Here is a 15,958-nt window from a genome sequence, read left to right as displayed (position 1 = left end):
GGTCCAGGGCCTGGACAATCTTCTACTGCTTTCCCAGGCCATAGCAGAGAGCTGGATCAGAAGTGGACCAGCCAGGACTCACACAAACTGGCCCCCCTATAGGATGCCGGCACTTCAGGCAAGGACTTTATCCACTATGCCACCGGTAGAGATTTTTCACTTCTTTTGTTAATTTTATATTTGTGGAGATATTGGAAATGGGATTATTTTCTAGAAGACTTTTTCAGCTAATTTTCTATTGAGGTATAACAACAATGCTGACTTTTGTACAGTGGTTTGTATCCTGCAACTTTGCCCAACTCATCTATTAGTGTAATAGTTTTTTGGGCTGATGCTGTGGCATAGCTGGTAAAGCCACTGCCTACAATACCAGCATCCCATATGTATGCTGGTTCGAGTCCTGGCTGTTCCACTTCTGATCCAGCTCTCTGCTATGCCCTGGGAAAGCAGTAGAAGATGATACACGTCCTTGGGCCCCTGCAACTGCATGGGAGACCTGGAAGAAGCTCCTGGCTTCTGATCCTTGCAGCTCTGGCCGTTGTGGCCAACTGGGGGAGTGAACCAGCAGATGGAGGACCTCTCTCTCTCTGCTTCTCCTTTGCTGTGTAACTTGGACTTTCAAATAAATAGATAAATCTTTTTTAAAAATAGTTTTTGGTGGAACATCTCATCTGAAAACTGTGACAGTTTGACTTCTTCCTTCCCTGTTGGAATGCCATTTCTTTCTCTTAATTGCTAGAACTCCCAGAAGTGTTGAATATAAGTGGTAAACGTGGGCATCCTTATCTTGTTACAGATCTTAGAAAACTTAGTTTTTCCTCATTCAGTATGATGTTAGCGGTTGCCTTATTAGATAAGGCCTTCTTTATGTTGAAGTATATTCCTTCTATACTTATTTGTTCAGGGTTATCAGGAAGCAGTGGTACATTTTATCAGATGTCTTTTCTGCACCTATTGAGATGTTCCTATAATTTGTGTCCTTCCTGGTGACTGTTGACGTCATGTATCAGGTTCATGGATGTTGAACCGACCTTAATGGCTGAAGAGAATCCCACTTCACCATAGTGAATAATCTTCTCATGGTCCTGGTGGATGTGACTTCCTAGAACTTTCTTGAGGCGTTTGCACTATGCACATGAAGAAGAGAGATGGCCTGTAGCCTTCTACCTTTGTTGTGCTTCGGTCTGGTTTTAGTATCAAGGTAATTCTGGACTCATAGAATGAGTTTGGAACAATGCCATCCTCTGCCGCTTTTTGAAATAATTAAAGAATTAGTGTTAATTTTTCTTGCAGTGTTTGTTAGAAGTTATCTGGTCTGATGATAGACTTTTTGTACTGATTCAGTCATGTCCCTCATTAGTCTAGATATTTTCTTAAAGATTTATTTGAAAAAGTTACACAGAGAAAGAGATGCAAAGGCACGGGATGAGGGGTGGAGGAGGGCGAGGCAGGGAGACGGTCTTCCATCCGCTGGTTCACCCCCCAGTTGGCCGCAATGGCCAGAGCTGCACCAATCCAAAGTCAGGAGCCAGAAGCTTCTTCCAGGTCTCCCACGCGGGTGCAGGCGCCCAAGCACTTGGGCCATCTTCTACTGCTTTCCCAGGGCATACAGAGAGCTGGATCAGAAGTGGAGCAGCTGGGACTTGAACAGGCGCGCCCATATGGGATGCTGGCACTGCACGCGGCGGCCTAACCCGCTGGGCCACTGCACCGGCCCCAGTTTTTGATTTCTTATTCAATATTGGTAAGTTCTATGTGGCTAAGAATTGGCCCATCTCTCCTAGGTTATCAAACTTGTTCCCATGTAATCCTTGACAGTCATCTGTAGCAATCCTTCTCTGAAGACCGCGAGAGGGAGAGAGAGAGGGCCTTCCGCCCGCTGGGTCACGCCCCGGGCGGCTCCCTGACTGGAGTCTATGGGGCATCGTCTTCAGCAGGGTCCGGTTTCCGAGCGGGGAGAAACCAGGGCTCGCGGCATTCGCAGCTCCCCAGCTCTGAAGTACTTTCACCCCGAGCCTACAGAAAATCAGCCCGCTCAGGAACCAGTAAGACGCCTACCGAGCAGAGAACTCGGCAGGCGGCGTCCACCATGCCACGCAGACGAACGTTTCCCAGAGGCCCCCGGGGCTCTGTTAGGGCTGTGCGGAGTTGCATGCTGGGAAAGCGCGCGGACTGGGGCGTTGTGGACTCCCTTTCCCAGAGGCCTATGGGGAGTGTGCCGCGTGGCATGCTGGGAGGGAGATTCCTGCTCGCTGGTCCCACCTGGGCGCCATCTGGAGTTCCCCACTGCCGGGCTCCGGTCCTGTCCTCTCGGGGAAATAGGGTTGGCTGGGCCCCGAGGGGACGTGTTTGCTCCCCCAATGAGAAGCCAGCTCGGGTGCTGCTGGCACGACCGTGAGGGAGGGAGCGGGAGACGTGAACCAAGCCTGGGCCTGGGGCCCTGCTGTGTCCTGGTGGCTGGGGGCTGAAGGTGTGGTGTGGTGTGGTGTGGTGTGGTGTGGTGTGGTGTGGTGTGGTGTGTGTGTTGTGCCGCCATTCGCTGCTTTCCCAGGCGCACTAGCAGGGAGCTGGGTCGGAAGTGGAGCAGTCTGACTCCAACCAGTACCTGTAGGGGATGCCGGCATCTCGGCGGACAGCTGTGTGTTATTGAATGTGGTCTGGACCCCGTGGCAGACACAGGTGTGTGTGTGTGAGTCGAATGGGGTCACTGGGGCAGGGCTTTGTGAGCATCAGTGGGAGTAACCCAGCTGGCCTCTGTGAGGGTACCTGCTCTAGGCCATCTGCAGGGGTGGCGTGCTGTGAGGCGGGCTGCACCTCTGACACGCTGCCAGGGATGGGTGGTAAGCTCTGGGAGTCAGCACAGACGGGGCCTGTGTCTGAGCTGTGCCTGGGAGAGGTAGTGTTTGGGTGCCGGGCCTATAAAGTGAGCACAGCTGTGAGTGTCACCTGTGTGTCCACATCTCTGCCTTCACCTCCCTCTGTGTGGTTCCTGCTGGGAGCAGTGGGCCCAGGAACCTAGCATGAAATGACAGGAAGCTGCAGAACAGCCAGAAGAAGCCAATTTTAGAGCCCAAAGTGCTTGCCATGCAGGCCACTTGAATGAAGGGAAGGGGTGGCCTGGGGAGTAGGGTTTCCTGTGTGTGTGTGTGTAGGGATGATCAGTTTAGTGGGGGGGGAACACCTACAGGTTTGTATTTCAGGGGTCTTTCCCATCCAGTGCCCCCTTCACTGGGTTCAGCTATGGCCTGGGGCAGGTGTTCCTCGGAGGGTGTTTTCTGTAGCCTGTATCCAGAAAGCATTAGCGTCTCATTCTCTTTCCCCCAGAGCAGCTGTCCTACACCTAAGGAAGTGCCCTGAAGAGGACCAGAAATTGTAACACATCTTCACATCAAGGCTCAGGTACGTCCCCGTCATGCTCATTCAGTTACTGTGTTTGTGCCACTTAGAACTGGCTGCTTTCCCTGACCGCCAACATCCTTCCTGATTGCCACTCAGCCCACTAAACCTCCCAGAGTGGTGCCACGACACGGCTGCGTCACTCAGTGGCCTCCCCACAGCAACCCTCTCCAGCCAGTGTTTGCCTGACAAATGGTTCAGAACCTTCCTGTGTACTCTGCTTTTCTAAAAGTCTTACAGTGTAGAAAAATCCCTCCTGGAGGAACACACTGGACTGTGGGGTGGTAAGGAGAGGGTTTGTTTTTAGGTGCAGTTAAGCACCAGGTGGGTTTGATCTTTTCCATGGACCTGATTTTCACAGGTCTGCAGGAATGAAAATGATGGGTTTGGGGTTTTGTTTTGTTTTGTTTTGTTTTCTAATTTTGACAGAGTTAGACAATGAGAGAGAGACAAAGAGAAAGGTCTTCCTTCCGTTGGTTCAGCCCCCAAATGGCCACCATGCCAGAGCTACGCTAATCTGAAGCCAGGAGCCAGGTGCTTCCTCCTGGTCTCCCATGCAGGTGCAGGGGCCCAAGCACTTGAGCCACCCTCCACTGCTTTCTTGGGACACAGCAGAGAGCTGGACCAGAGAGGAGCAACCGGAACGAGAACCCGGTGTCCAGATGGGATTCCGGTGCCACAGGCAGAGGATTAACCAAGAGAGCCACGGTGCTAGCCCCTTTTTTTTTTTCTTTACATGTCAAAGGTATCAGTTTTATGGGACTTTTTAAGAGTGGGAACTTTAAAAGTCCAGGATTTTCCCCCTCCCATATCAATAAACTGAAATTTGTTGTTTTAACTAGATTTTCTTGAGTGTTACTGCCTCACATTTTCTCAGTGGATTTATGTGAACTGTGAGAAGCAATAGGGATTCATATCAAGTATTACTTCTTGATCTCGAACAAGAATAGGCAGTTTTTCCTGTAATGGATCAGGTACTAAATGTTTCATGCTTTGTACACCACCCAGGGTTGCACATCCTTTTTTTGTTTTTGTTCTTAATAATTTCCATAACACTTTCAGAAAAGTTACAATATGGAGAATTCCCAGATATTAGTTTGAGACACGTGTGACAATTAGTGAACCAGTGTTAATGAAATCCACTCCTCGTGCTGTTTCCCTTAGTCTTTACCCAGTTTTCTTGGTGTGCCCCAGGGTCCTCTCCAGGATACATTAGTTTGCTGACAAGTCTCTTTAGATTCCTCTTGGCAGTTCTTCAGGCTCTCCTTGTTTTCAGTGATCTTGTGACAGTTGGAGAGGTGAAATATTTTGTTGGATGACCCTCTGTAGGAATGTGTCTGGTATTTCTCTCGGGACTAGATTGGGTCTGCAAGGTTTGGGTGACCACAATCTGAGGTGAATTAGCATGTTTATCACAGGATACCAAGGATGCATACCGTCATGGAGTATGATTTTTGAGATTTTTGATCAGCTCACTGAAGTAATATTTCTCAGTCGTCTGCACTCTAAAATTGCACCTGTTTCTGCCTTTCTGCCCCAGCTCACACTTAAGAGTTGGGAACTTCCTTCTGTCCTCCTCATTTCTTGTGCATTTTTGTTTCTTGGTGCAGTGGGTAAGAAGCCTCTGGGACATCCATGTCCCATATCACACTGCCTGGGCTGGAGTCCTGGCTCTGCTCCTATTCCAGATTCCTACTGATTCTCACCTTGGGAAGCTCAGGTGATGTCTCAGGTAGGTGGGTCCCTGCAACCCACATGGAAACCCAGATGGAGTTCCTGACTTCAGCTTCTCCTAGCCCTAGCATTTGGGGAATGAATATTTCTCTCTGCCTTTCAAATAAGTAAATAAATATTTTTTGTTTAAGAAACTCTTGGGGGAAGGGCACTGTGGTAGAGTGGATAAAGCCACTGCTTGTGGCACCAGCATCCCATATGGGCACCAGTTCAAGTTCCGGCTGCTCCATTTCCAATCCAGCTCCCTGCTAATGTGCTGATGTGCCTGGGAAAGCAGCAGAAGATGGCCCAAGTCCTTGGGCCCCTGCACCCATATGGGAGACCCAGAGGAATCTCCTGGCTTTAGACAGGCCGAGCCCCAGCCATCATGGCCATTTGAGGAGTGAACCAGCTGATGGAAGATCTCTCTTTCTGTCTCTCACTCTCTCTGAATCTAAAAGTCATTTTCTTCCCCCACGCATAAATACAACACAATGAATACACCTGACTTGGCATTCCTAATCACAACCCTGCTTCCAGTGTCCAGACGAACAGCCCAGTTCCCTACCTTACGTGTGAATTTGGCTCTCAGTGGAATGTGAAATGTCTTGCCTTTTTCCTCAGTTCTTCTCCATAGGAACACCTCTCTTAAGTTTCAGGTAAGAAGAAGGAGGGCTAGTCTGCTGAGTACTGAAGGGAGTAACAGGGGGCATCTGGGTCACCTGCCCCAGATGTAATCTGGAAGCTCAGCTTGTAGACCATGCAGTTTGATTTGAGGGGCCTCCCTTTATGAGCTCAGAGATGGGTGTGCCCTGCTCCCATTGGCAGAAAAGGTTCCACCACCTTCCACTCACTAGAGCCTCACCTGGCTTTGCATAAGAAATGTTCACGGAGTTGTGGCTGTGTTCGGTACTTACAAGGAAATTAGATTTAAGAAATGCACTCCAGAACAACTGTTCAAGTGCCTGTTTCATTCCACGTTCCCATTGTTGGCATGAGAGCAGCAGCTCTTCCTTGACACTGGAACAGCTGGATTTCACTCGAAATAAAGGTGTAGGTCACCCTTGCCCATGAGTAGAGCTGACACATGTGCAAGTCAGCCTTGCCTACAATTACAGCCAGCACACATGCAAGTCAGTTTTGCCTACACTTACAGCTGATCACACATGTTAAGGCAGCCCTATCTATGATTGTAACTGATCACATGTTATTTTTTTAATCAAAGTGAAACCAGCCATGAACTAAAAATTATTTATTGTAAATATAGTTTTCCAGTACTGATTTGTGTTCTTTAAATCTTTAATTGGGAAGTTGTAAACATCCACCTACATACAGAATTTCTGTTTTTTAGATCCATTTATTTATTTGAAAGAGTTACACAGAGAGAGAAGGAGGGGCATGGGGAGGAAGGGATGTTCCATCTGCTGGTTTACTCCTCAATTGGCCACAATGGCCAGAGCTGTGCTGATCCAAAGCCAGGAACTAGGAGCCTCCTCTGGGTCTCCCACAGAAATACAGAGGCCCAAGGACCTGGGCCATCCTCCACTGCCCTCCCAGGCCACAGCAGAGAGATGGATTGGAAGCGCAGCAGCTGGATGCTGGTGTTGCATGGGAGGTTTCCTACTATGCTATAGAGCCAGCCCCTCTGTGAACATTTTAAGGAGTGTTCATGTGCATGGATTTCAAAGTGTTTTTACCAAAATAAATTTATCTTTTAATTCAATTTCTCATGAACTTTTTAGAGTATACCTGTATGTATTCCATGAAATTTACTGCATTGAAGAAATTGAAATAGAAAGTTTTGGGCTGTTGTTAAAAAAACATATAATATATCTGTGAAATAGACTCACCGTGTAGAGCCATTTCAGGTTCATTGATCAGCAGTTCAAGAGATTTCCCATACACCCTTGCATAGGCATAGCCTTCTCCATGATCAAATTCTCATTTCAGAGAATACCTTTTGAAGAGGCAAAAACAAGATATGTGACATGTTTCCTAGAAAACCCATAATGGTTATGTTAAGTTTGCTTTAAATGTTCATTACCTAAATTGTGTAAGAAAATAGCCTTACCATAATCATAGGCTACTGGTGTTTTCAGGATTCATACAATTACTGTCTTTCTTGCTTGCATCAAGTGTCCACAGTTTGATGAAACCTTCTGTTCTGGTGATTATCACCCAAACACACCTTCTACACAGGACTAGAAGATTCCTGTAGACTCTTCCTGCTCTTTATTACACACATAAAGAGAGTACAGACCCTTCTCTAGCTATTCATGGAGAACAGTGGTAACCATTCCATACTGTAGAATTTGGTGAGTGGTATTAGCTTTTCTTGTAAAATCAAAAGGAAGCCAGGATCTACCTCTTAAACATCTGACCCCCATACTTTGATTTCTCAGTGCCTCTTTTATATCTTCTCACTTCTATTGATATTGTTTCTGTTGGTAATTCCTATCCTGAGTGGAAGCCATACTGTTAAATTTATTTTCCTACAACATTTCTGAATCAGTTCGCATCGAATTGTGTATGAGATGAAATTCATGGAACACAGTTGTACAAATAAATCCAGTGGTTTCTAACTAAATTGTTAGCATCATTTTCTATCTTTTCTTGTATATCTTCAAAAAGCCTGCTCACTTACTCTGTCTCATCTTGTTTCTCACCTGCTAAGTTACAGTGTAGCTCAATGGTCTACAGATTAGGAAGCTGCACTTTTTTTTATAAAAATGACTTCTGATGGATCCAGAAATGCAGTGAGACTCCCATCCTTTGCTGCCAGTCCCTCGTGTGTCAGATCTCCACTTTCCCTTCTAACCCCATTGCACTATTGCAATGACTGTCTAAAAAGCCTTTTCAAACACATCAAAGTTGCCTTTGGAGAAGCTAACTAGAAACTTCTACTGGTTGCAGTAGTAATTAGCAGCTGGGAAAAAACTTTCATAATCAGTCTCCAGTCCCAACTCTACACTCTAATTGCTGCTCCAAGTGGATAATAATTAATGTTCTGTCTGTGGGGAGGTGAGGTCATGGAATCACAAACCCATATCTCAGGATCTGACAGCCTTCCCTCTGCACTTGTACTGTCTGCTGGACCCTCTCACTGAGCGCATCGTGATGCCACTGGAAAGAAGCTGGATGAGTTCTATTTTGATTTGAGAGGCAGAGTCATGAAGCAGAGTATGTCAGAAGAAAGGAAGGACCTTCCTGGGTGTCTATGTATGAACAGCATCCAAAGTCAAGGCCTCACAGGGAGGAAGAATAATTCCTGAGGTATGAGCTGAGCTACGAAAGAATTAATTGGAATTCTAGGTAATTCCTAAAGCAATTTGGTATAATAATCAATGGCAGTGACTATTGGCATTTGATATAAATGATAATGAAATCTGACTTTAAGGTACTTCAGGACTGTTCCCAGAACTTTTAGGAGTACATGTATAGTTCCAGGATCATCTGCTATTGAACCAGCTTTACAGAATCGTGGTACAAATTTTAGGATGCCTAGCAGTGTGCCTGTAATACCTCCATGTATATAAATAAAGATGGGATTAATCAACATGGATCGCATTTTCCTGTGTACTGAATGACAGTTGTTGGGAATGTGTTCTCTAACTTTGGTGTATGATACCACTAATGAAGACAGTGATTATGTTTATACTGAAGACATCTGTGGTCTTTGGATTATGGTTGATTATTTCCCCTCTTTATGTTGGGGAACTGGCATTTAAAGAAAATAATTGTAATATATGGGTTTCACAAAGCTATATCATGCAATATTGTTTCCCATCCCATAATTTATGGAATGGTCTGGACTAATAGTTCCTATCATAGGTGTCCTTGTATTTGTATTTTTAGCATGAAAGCAGGTTAAACTTTCCCTCTTCCTGTGGAGGCCTTCTTCCTTTCATTGACTCCAGCCAGATGTGGGGCAGGCTTCTGGGTTCTGCATGGCTCTCAGTGCACCTCCACTGGTGAAAATCTCTCATCTTCCAGTCCTCATTGATTTTGGCCTATTTGCTGATCTGCAGACATAAATAGGGACTTGTTAACAACCAATAGCATCAAATAAAGTATTCTGTGATCCAAAGTAAGATAACAAGTTATGAAAACAAAAACAAATGTGTGAGGATACTTCAGAGAAGTTAAAAGGTAAGTTTATTTTATTCCAAAACATATTTTTAAAATTCATGCATATGAAGGGTTCTTCAAAAAGATCATGGAGATGCATATTATGGAAAACACGATACATGGATTTTGAAATCTCTGCACTATAATAAGCTTATCTTTTAATTAAAATTTTCCAAGGATTTTTTTAAAGTCCCCTCATATATCTAGGCTCGTTGGGGACAACCGCTAACCAGCTTATCACCCATGTGGTGGTTTCATGTCTTCAGTGCCAGTCCAGGCAGTTTCAAGTCCTCACCTGTTCAAGTCCCCCAGCCTGTTTATGAATTCACACAAAACACTGACCTTCTCCTTCTCCGAGTTCCCTGCTTATTTATAATGTAAGTAATAGCAGGCAGTGCCTCACATGTTTGTGGAAAGCAAAGACGGTGCCAGTGTGCTCTTCACTGAAGTGATTCATATACTGTAAGTCTTGTCTGCAGGTTACACCCCAATCTCTTGGAAATCTTTTTTTTTTACTTAAGGAAGATAAACTTCATGCATCTCATATATACAAATTTAGGAACATAGTGATTCTTCCCACACTTCCTCCCTCCAGACAAAACTCCTACCCTTCTTCCTCCTCCTTCTCTCATTCCTATTCTTATTTTTCACAAGATCTATTGTAAGTTAACTTTAAATTCATAAAAGTAACCCTACTCTAAGTGGAGAGTTCAACAAATAGTATGAGGAAAAACAAAAAAAGCAAACAAAAAAGCATTGTTCCTCAACAGTCAAAACAAGGGCTGTTCAAAATCATCACATCACAGAGGGTCAACTTCACACCTATAGATTACCTTTTAGGTACTCTATTAGTTACCACAGTTCAGAGGGAACATAAGGTATTTGTCTTTGGAGGACTGGCTTATTTTTCTAAGTGCAATGGTTTCCAGTTGTATCTATTTTGTTGTGAAAGAGAGGATTTCATTTTGGGGGGCAGGGGCAGATCTCTTAATAAAAGAAGAAGAGCTCTCAGGATTTCTCAGTGGCTGAATCACAGTTCCTGGAGAAGGTTGGTGTTCAGCTGGTGCTGTACATGCATCTCACTCTTGGTCTTCTCATGCAGGTACCTGGTGCGAAGATACATGTCAGTCACCAGGAGCTAGCAGAATGGCTTCCTGGGAGGTGGCCACAGGAACGCTCTTCTTAGCTCAGGTCATATGTGGGATTCTGGGGAACTTCTCTCTTCTTTCCCATCATGTCTTCCTTTCCTTGACTGGATTCAAGGCAAGATGGACGGATATGATTCTGAGGCACCTCCTTGTGGCGAACTGCTTGGTCATTCTCTCTTATGGAGTGCCACAGGCAGTGACAGCTTTAAGGGGGAAATTTCTCCCCAGCGATGCTGAGTGCAACCTTCTTTTCTATGTACAAAGAGTGTCCAGGGCCGTGTCCATTGAAAGCACCTGCTTCTTGAGTATCTTCCAGGCCATCACCATCAGCCCCAGGAACTCTAGGTGGGCAGAGCTTAAAGTCAAAGCTCCCAGGTACATAGGCCTCTCCTCCATGCTGTGCTGGATCCTGAACATGTTAATAAACACCATTTCCCCATCTATGTGACAAGTAAGTGGATCAACACAAGCATCACAAAGAGAAAAGACTATGGGTACTGTAACGCTGTCTTCCAAGACACCTTCACAGGCTCGCTCTTCTTGGCACTACTATTGTTGCCTGATGCTGTGTCCTTGGGGCTCATGCTCCTGGCCAGCAGCTCCATGGTGTTCATCCTGCACAGACACAAGCAGCAGGTGCAGCACATTCATGGTCCCAGGAATGCTTCCCCCAGGACTTCCCCTGAATCCAGAGCTACTCGGAGCATCCTTGCTCTGGTGAGCACATTTGTATTTTTTTACACGGTCTCCTCCACTTTCCAAGTGTATTTGGCTCTTCTTAGTAAGCCCAGTCGATTGACAGTGAACATCTCTGCATTATTTGCTGGCTGTTTCCCAACTCTTAGCCCCTATCTTCTCATGAGCTGTGACTCCAGGGTATCCAGGCTCTGCTTTCCCTGGATAAGCAATACAAAATCCCCCAACACTATCAGAAACATGTACCTTGTATTTGCTTTATAATACTTGTTGTACAATAGTACAGGCACAGTTATTTGGTAGCCATATTACAAGACCCTATACGCATGCTTACACACATGTGTGTATGTATATAGGGTGTAATACACACTATTAGATTACATTTGTTATCAAACAATCATAGTAGGATAATATATACTTAGAAATATAAAAATATTAGTCACAATAATAAACTGCTTTAAATCTACAGCCTCTTTTATTTGATATTTATACAGTCATTAATTAATTGATTAAGCCACATGAAATTGATTTTTCATTTTTCTACTTTAAGCCTTATATTTTAGGTATATATTTATAACTAACTAAGTATAGTCAAACAATGTTTAACAGGAATAGTCTCCTTGTTTTAAAATAACACCTGATATAATTGAGATTGGATTTCTCTAATTACTGTGTGCACCTCTTGCCATTTGTTCAGTATTCTTGTTCTTTCTGCCTTAACTTTTTCTTTTTTAAAGATTTATTTACCTATTTGACAGGCAGAGTTACAGAGAGAGAGGGATCTTCCATGCACTCCCAATGGCTGCAACAGCTGGGGCTGGACCAGCCCATAGCCAGGAGGTTGGAACTCCATCCGGGTCTCCCACGTGGGTGCAGGGGCCCAAGCATTTGGACCATCTTCTGCTGCTTTCCCAAGCACCTTACTCAGGAACTGGATAGGAAGTGGAGCAGCTGGGACTCAAACCAGTGCTCACAGGAGATGTCAGCATTGAATATGGTGGCATAACCCTGCTGAGCCACAATGCTGGCCCTCACATAGGGCCTTGATTGCAAGTTAAAATGGTCAGTTTTGGGGCCAGCGCTGTGGCTTAGTAGAGAAAGCTGCCTGCTGCAGTGCTGGCATCCCATCTGGGCACTGGATCAAGTCCTGGCTGCTCCACTTCCAATCCAGCTCTCTGCTATGGCCTGGGAAAGCAGAGGAAGATGGCTCAAGTTCTTGGGTCCCTGCCACCCACATGGGAATACCCGGAGGAATCTCCTGGCTCCTGGCTTCAAATTGGTGCAGCTCCAGACATTAAAGCCATCTGAGGAGTGAACAAGTGAATGAAGACCTCTCTCTCTCTCTCTCGCTCTCGCTCGCTCTCTCTCTGCATCTCCTTCTCTGTGTAATTCTGAGGTTCAAATAAATAAATAAATCTTTTAAAAAATGAATAAAAAAACAAAATGGTCAGTTTTATCTCTGAACTAATGAGATTATGAACTTTTGATATTATGTTTATTATTTTCCTAAATATGCTTCTGACTGTTGGAAATTTGATCATAAAGGCATCCCTCTATTTTGTTAACTCTTTGTATTTTATTATTGTCACCACAGTTTTACTTTATTTAAGCATGGCTCGTAAAAGGAATTATCACTATTTACATGAGATAGTCCTTTTTTTTTTTTTTTTTTTTTGGACAAGCACAGTGGACAGTGAGGAGGACAAAGAGAAAGGTCTTCCTTTTTGCGGTTGGTTCACCCTCCAATGGCCGCCGCGGCCAGTGTGTGGTGGCTGGTGCACCGCGCTGATCCGATGGCAGGAACCAGGTACTTATCCTGGTCTCCCATGGGGTGCAGGGCCCAAGCACTTGGGCCATCCTCCACTGCAATCCCGGGCAACAGCAGAGAGCTGGCCTGGAAGAGGGGCAACCGGGACAGAATCCGGCACCCTGACCGGGACTAGAACCCGATGTGCTGGCGCCACAAGGCGGAGGATTAGCCTAGTGAGACGCGGCGCTGGCCTAGTCCTTTTTTTAATGACTTACTCTATAGAATAAAAGAAGCACCATCATCATAACATAGTGTTTTATAAAATTAGGAATGGATATACTATATAACTTTTTTAATTACAGAAAAAGGTTTCAAGATGGCTTTGTGACATAGCAGATACAGCTGCCAACTGCAACATCAGCATTCCATATGGGTGCCAGTTCAGCTCCCAGCTGCTCCACTTCAGATCCACACCCTGATAATGGCCTCAGAAAAGCAGTGTAAAATGGCCCAAGGATTTGGCTTTTAGCTTTGGCCTGGCCCAGCCCTGATTGTTGTGGCCATCGGGGGTATACACCAGAGGATGGAAGTTAAGTAATTTTCCAAAGAATGTTGGTATGCATCACCATGGAGTGCCATGTGATATCTGAATTGCATAAAAAGGGGGCTGCATGTCAACATGATGCAGCATACTCCATCTGGAGAGCAAACTGGTACTTAATTAGCTTTATACTAGTATCTTACAAATGAATGTGCTGTGAATTATCTATGGTGTTTCAACATTGCAATATATCCAAAAAAGTATTGGTGATGATTATTTCTTGTGATCTTTTCATGTAAGGAAGAAGGAACATGAAAGGAGGACTTCAGATGTAAAGTACGTTGGCCCAAGTGCTGTACCCACGTAGGAGACCAGGGAGAAGCTCCTGGCCTCCTGGCTTTGGCCTAGCCCAGCCCTAGCCATTGCAGCCATTTAGGGAATGGACCAGCAGATGGAAGAATCCCTTTCTCTCTCTCTCCCTCTCCCAGTCTCTCTTTCTCTCTCTAACTCTGCCTTTCAAATAAATAATCCTTTAAAAAAAAGGCTCTTCAAAGCATATAAAATAAGGAAATCATTATTTGAAAAGCATACCAACAGACCCTGGGGATGTGATAGGAGCCATGTTTATCTCCATCCCTGAGTGTTGGATACCAAAGAACAACCTCTCCTACCAGACTCACCAGGGTATCTCTGTACCTGGCAGCTCCTGGAATGCAGAAAAGGCCCCTGTCCACTCAGATCTTCCCATATAGAGATCCAGGGAATTGTGCTCCTCGGGAAACCTGCCCCAGTCCTGATGCCCTCCATTCTCAGAAATGCTCACATATTCTGCTACAGTAGTGAGGATGTGTGCTGAGCTTTGGCTCCATACAGCACTGGGTGCTTTCCCATTGACCAGAAGCTGGCTTTGGCCTTCAAAATGGTCCCAAGATCCTTGAACATGCTCTTTATTTCACGTTTGCCTGAGCATATTATTAAAACCAAATGCACGCTCAGATCCACTTCAGAGAGTCCGTGGTTGGATTTAAGAGTCTCGGGGGGCTGTGCTTGCTGTCTCCAGCTTAGTACAGCTGATGGGCAGGTCTGGAGGAACCAGCATTTCCTTATAGACAGAATTTATTTTATTTGAGAGACAAAGAGAGAGCTCCCAAAATACCCACAACAGCTGAGGCTGGGCTGAGCTAAAGCCATGAGCTGGGAACCCAATCCTGGTCTCCCACTAGGGTGGCAGAGACCCAACTCTTCAGCTCTCAGCTACTGCCTCCCGAGAGGCATGGTATCAGAGAGCTAGAATCGAGAGTAAAGCCAGGGCTTGAACCCGGGTTCTCCCACATGGGATGAGTGCAGGCTTGAACCCAGGCACACCCACAAGGGATGCATGCATCCCAAATAGCATCTTAACTGCTAAGCCAAGTTCCCATTTAGGTTGATTGACTTTTTTCTTTCAAATACTTTATAAGCACTTAAATATTCAAACTATTGGTTAATTCATATTAGCAAACAATCGCTTTCTGGATTAGAAATCTTGCTACTTACATGCCTATGAATTTTCAGGATAAATATACTGTTGAAATTCTATGTCTTCATATATACAAAATGTGGAGAGTGGCTCTAAACTCAAAACTTATTTAGGATAGAATTGACTGAAGGATGTATAAGAACTCCTTAGTGTTGCTAGTTTTGTTAATTTTTTGCATGTACAGAGAATATTTTATTAGACTTTGACTTTTAATTAACAGAGTAAAATACAAACCAAGTGTGTGATTCAGCTTAGGAATATGTATTTTTATATAATTCATTACAATTAGATAATCAATATAATACACTACATGTATCCCAACTTAATTGGGAGTCTTCAGTAGGAACAAATTCAACACAGTCCCTTAGATACAATTTCTTTTAGGTTGACAGCAACACTTTTTGTTATATTTTATGTCTTGTAAATTCCAATAAGTCTATCCAAAATCTCAAACATGTGGTTTCAAAGTGAAATTATGATGAACTGGGCATTTTTGTTCACATAGATACAATGCAACAATGGACACATTTTTAAAATCAAAGGCTGCATCAGTTTCATCCATGAAGTAAAGGGGAGTGGGTTTGTAATGATGGAGAGCAAACTCTAAAGCCAAGGAACGAAGTGTTTTCTCTCCTGCTGAATGGTTGAAGATCTTCCAACTTTCCTGAGGTGGTGGAACACTGCACAGGATTCCTTCAGAGAAAGAATCCAAGCTGTCTCTAAGCTCCAGTTCAGCTTCCCCTCCCAGGTAAGCATCTGGTAATTCTCTTGTATTTGTTACTATATAACAGTCTGCCATAAATTCATTCAGCCTGTGTTTCCACAGATCATCATATGCTTGTCTAAAATTATCTCTTTCATAAGTAATTTTGTCCAATTCTGCTACCCTGTACAAATATAATTCTTCCTTCTTTTTATATTCTACAATGGCACCAAGGTTTGGTTTCATTTCATGACACTGGGCTACCAAAAGTGAAATCTGACTTGTTATGGAATCTCTATTCTTGATTGCTTCAAAATCTTTTAGCTCAAAACTGAAACTTCTTCAACAGGATTATCTTTCACAG

At 44.5% G+C, this 15,958-nt stretch overlaps 1 long non-coding RNA gene and 1 pseudogene across 7 annotated transcripts; both read left to right on the top strand.

Annotated features, from left to right (window-relative positions):
* The first annotated feature begins 1,429 nt into the window (after positions 1-1,429).
* On the top strand, positions 1,430-15,636 carry LOC149120734 (uncharacterized). Of its 7 annotated transcripts, none has more exons than XR_016224554.1 (4): positions 1,430-2,470; positions 2,552-2,679; positions 3,330-3,399; positions 3,957-4,202. It is a non-coding gene; the product is annotated as an uncharacterized LOC149120734 (long non-coding RNA). The 7 variants fall into 7 exon arrangements; XR_016224555.1 differs by having other exon boundaries at positions 3,826-3,962; XR_016224550.1 differs by having other exon boundaries at positions 1,438-2,470; positions 3,325-3,399.
* ORYCUNV1R-PS1585 (vomeronasal 1 receptor oryCunV1R-ps1585 pseudogene) lies at positions 10,384-11,345 on the top strand (annotated as a pseudogene).
* Positions 15,637-15,958: the final 322 nt, after the last annotated feature.

The sequence above is a fragment of the Oryctolagus cuniculus genome, chromosome 18, assembly GCF_051225735.1.
Source record: "Oryctolagus cuniculus isolate XC-2025 breed Fujian yellow rabbit chromosome 18, ASM5122573v1, whole genome shotgun sequence".
Classification (NCBI taxonomy): domain Eukaryota; kingdom Metazoa; phylum Chordata; class Mammalia; order Lagomorpha; family Leporidae; genus Oryctolagus; species Oryctolagus cuniculus.
Note: the sequence above shows the minus strand (reverse complement) of the source record. Positions and strands in the feature narration are given on the sequence as shown.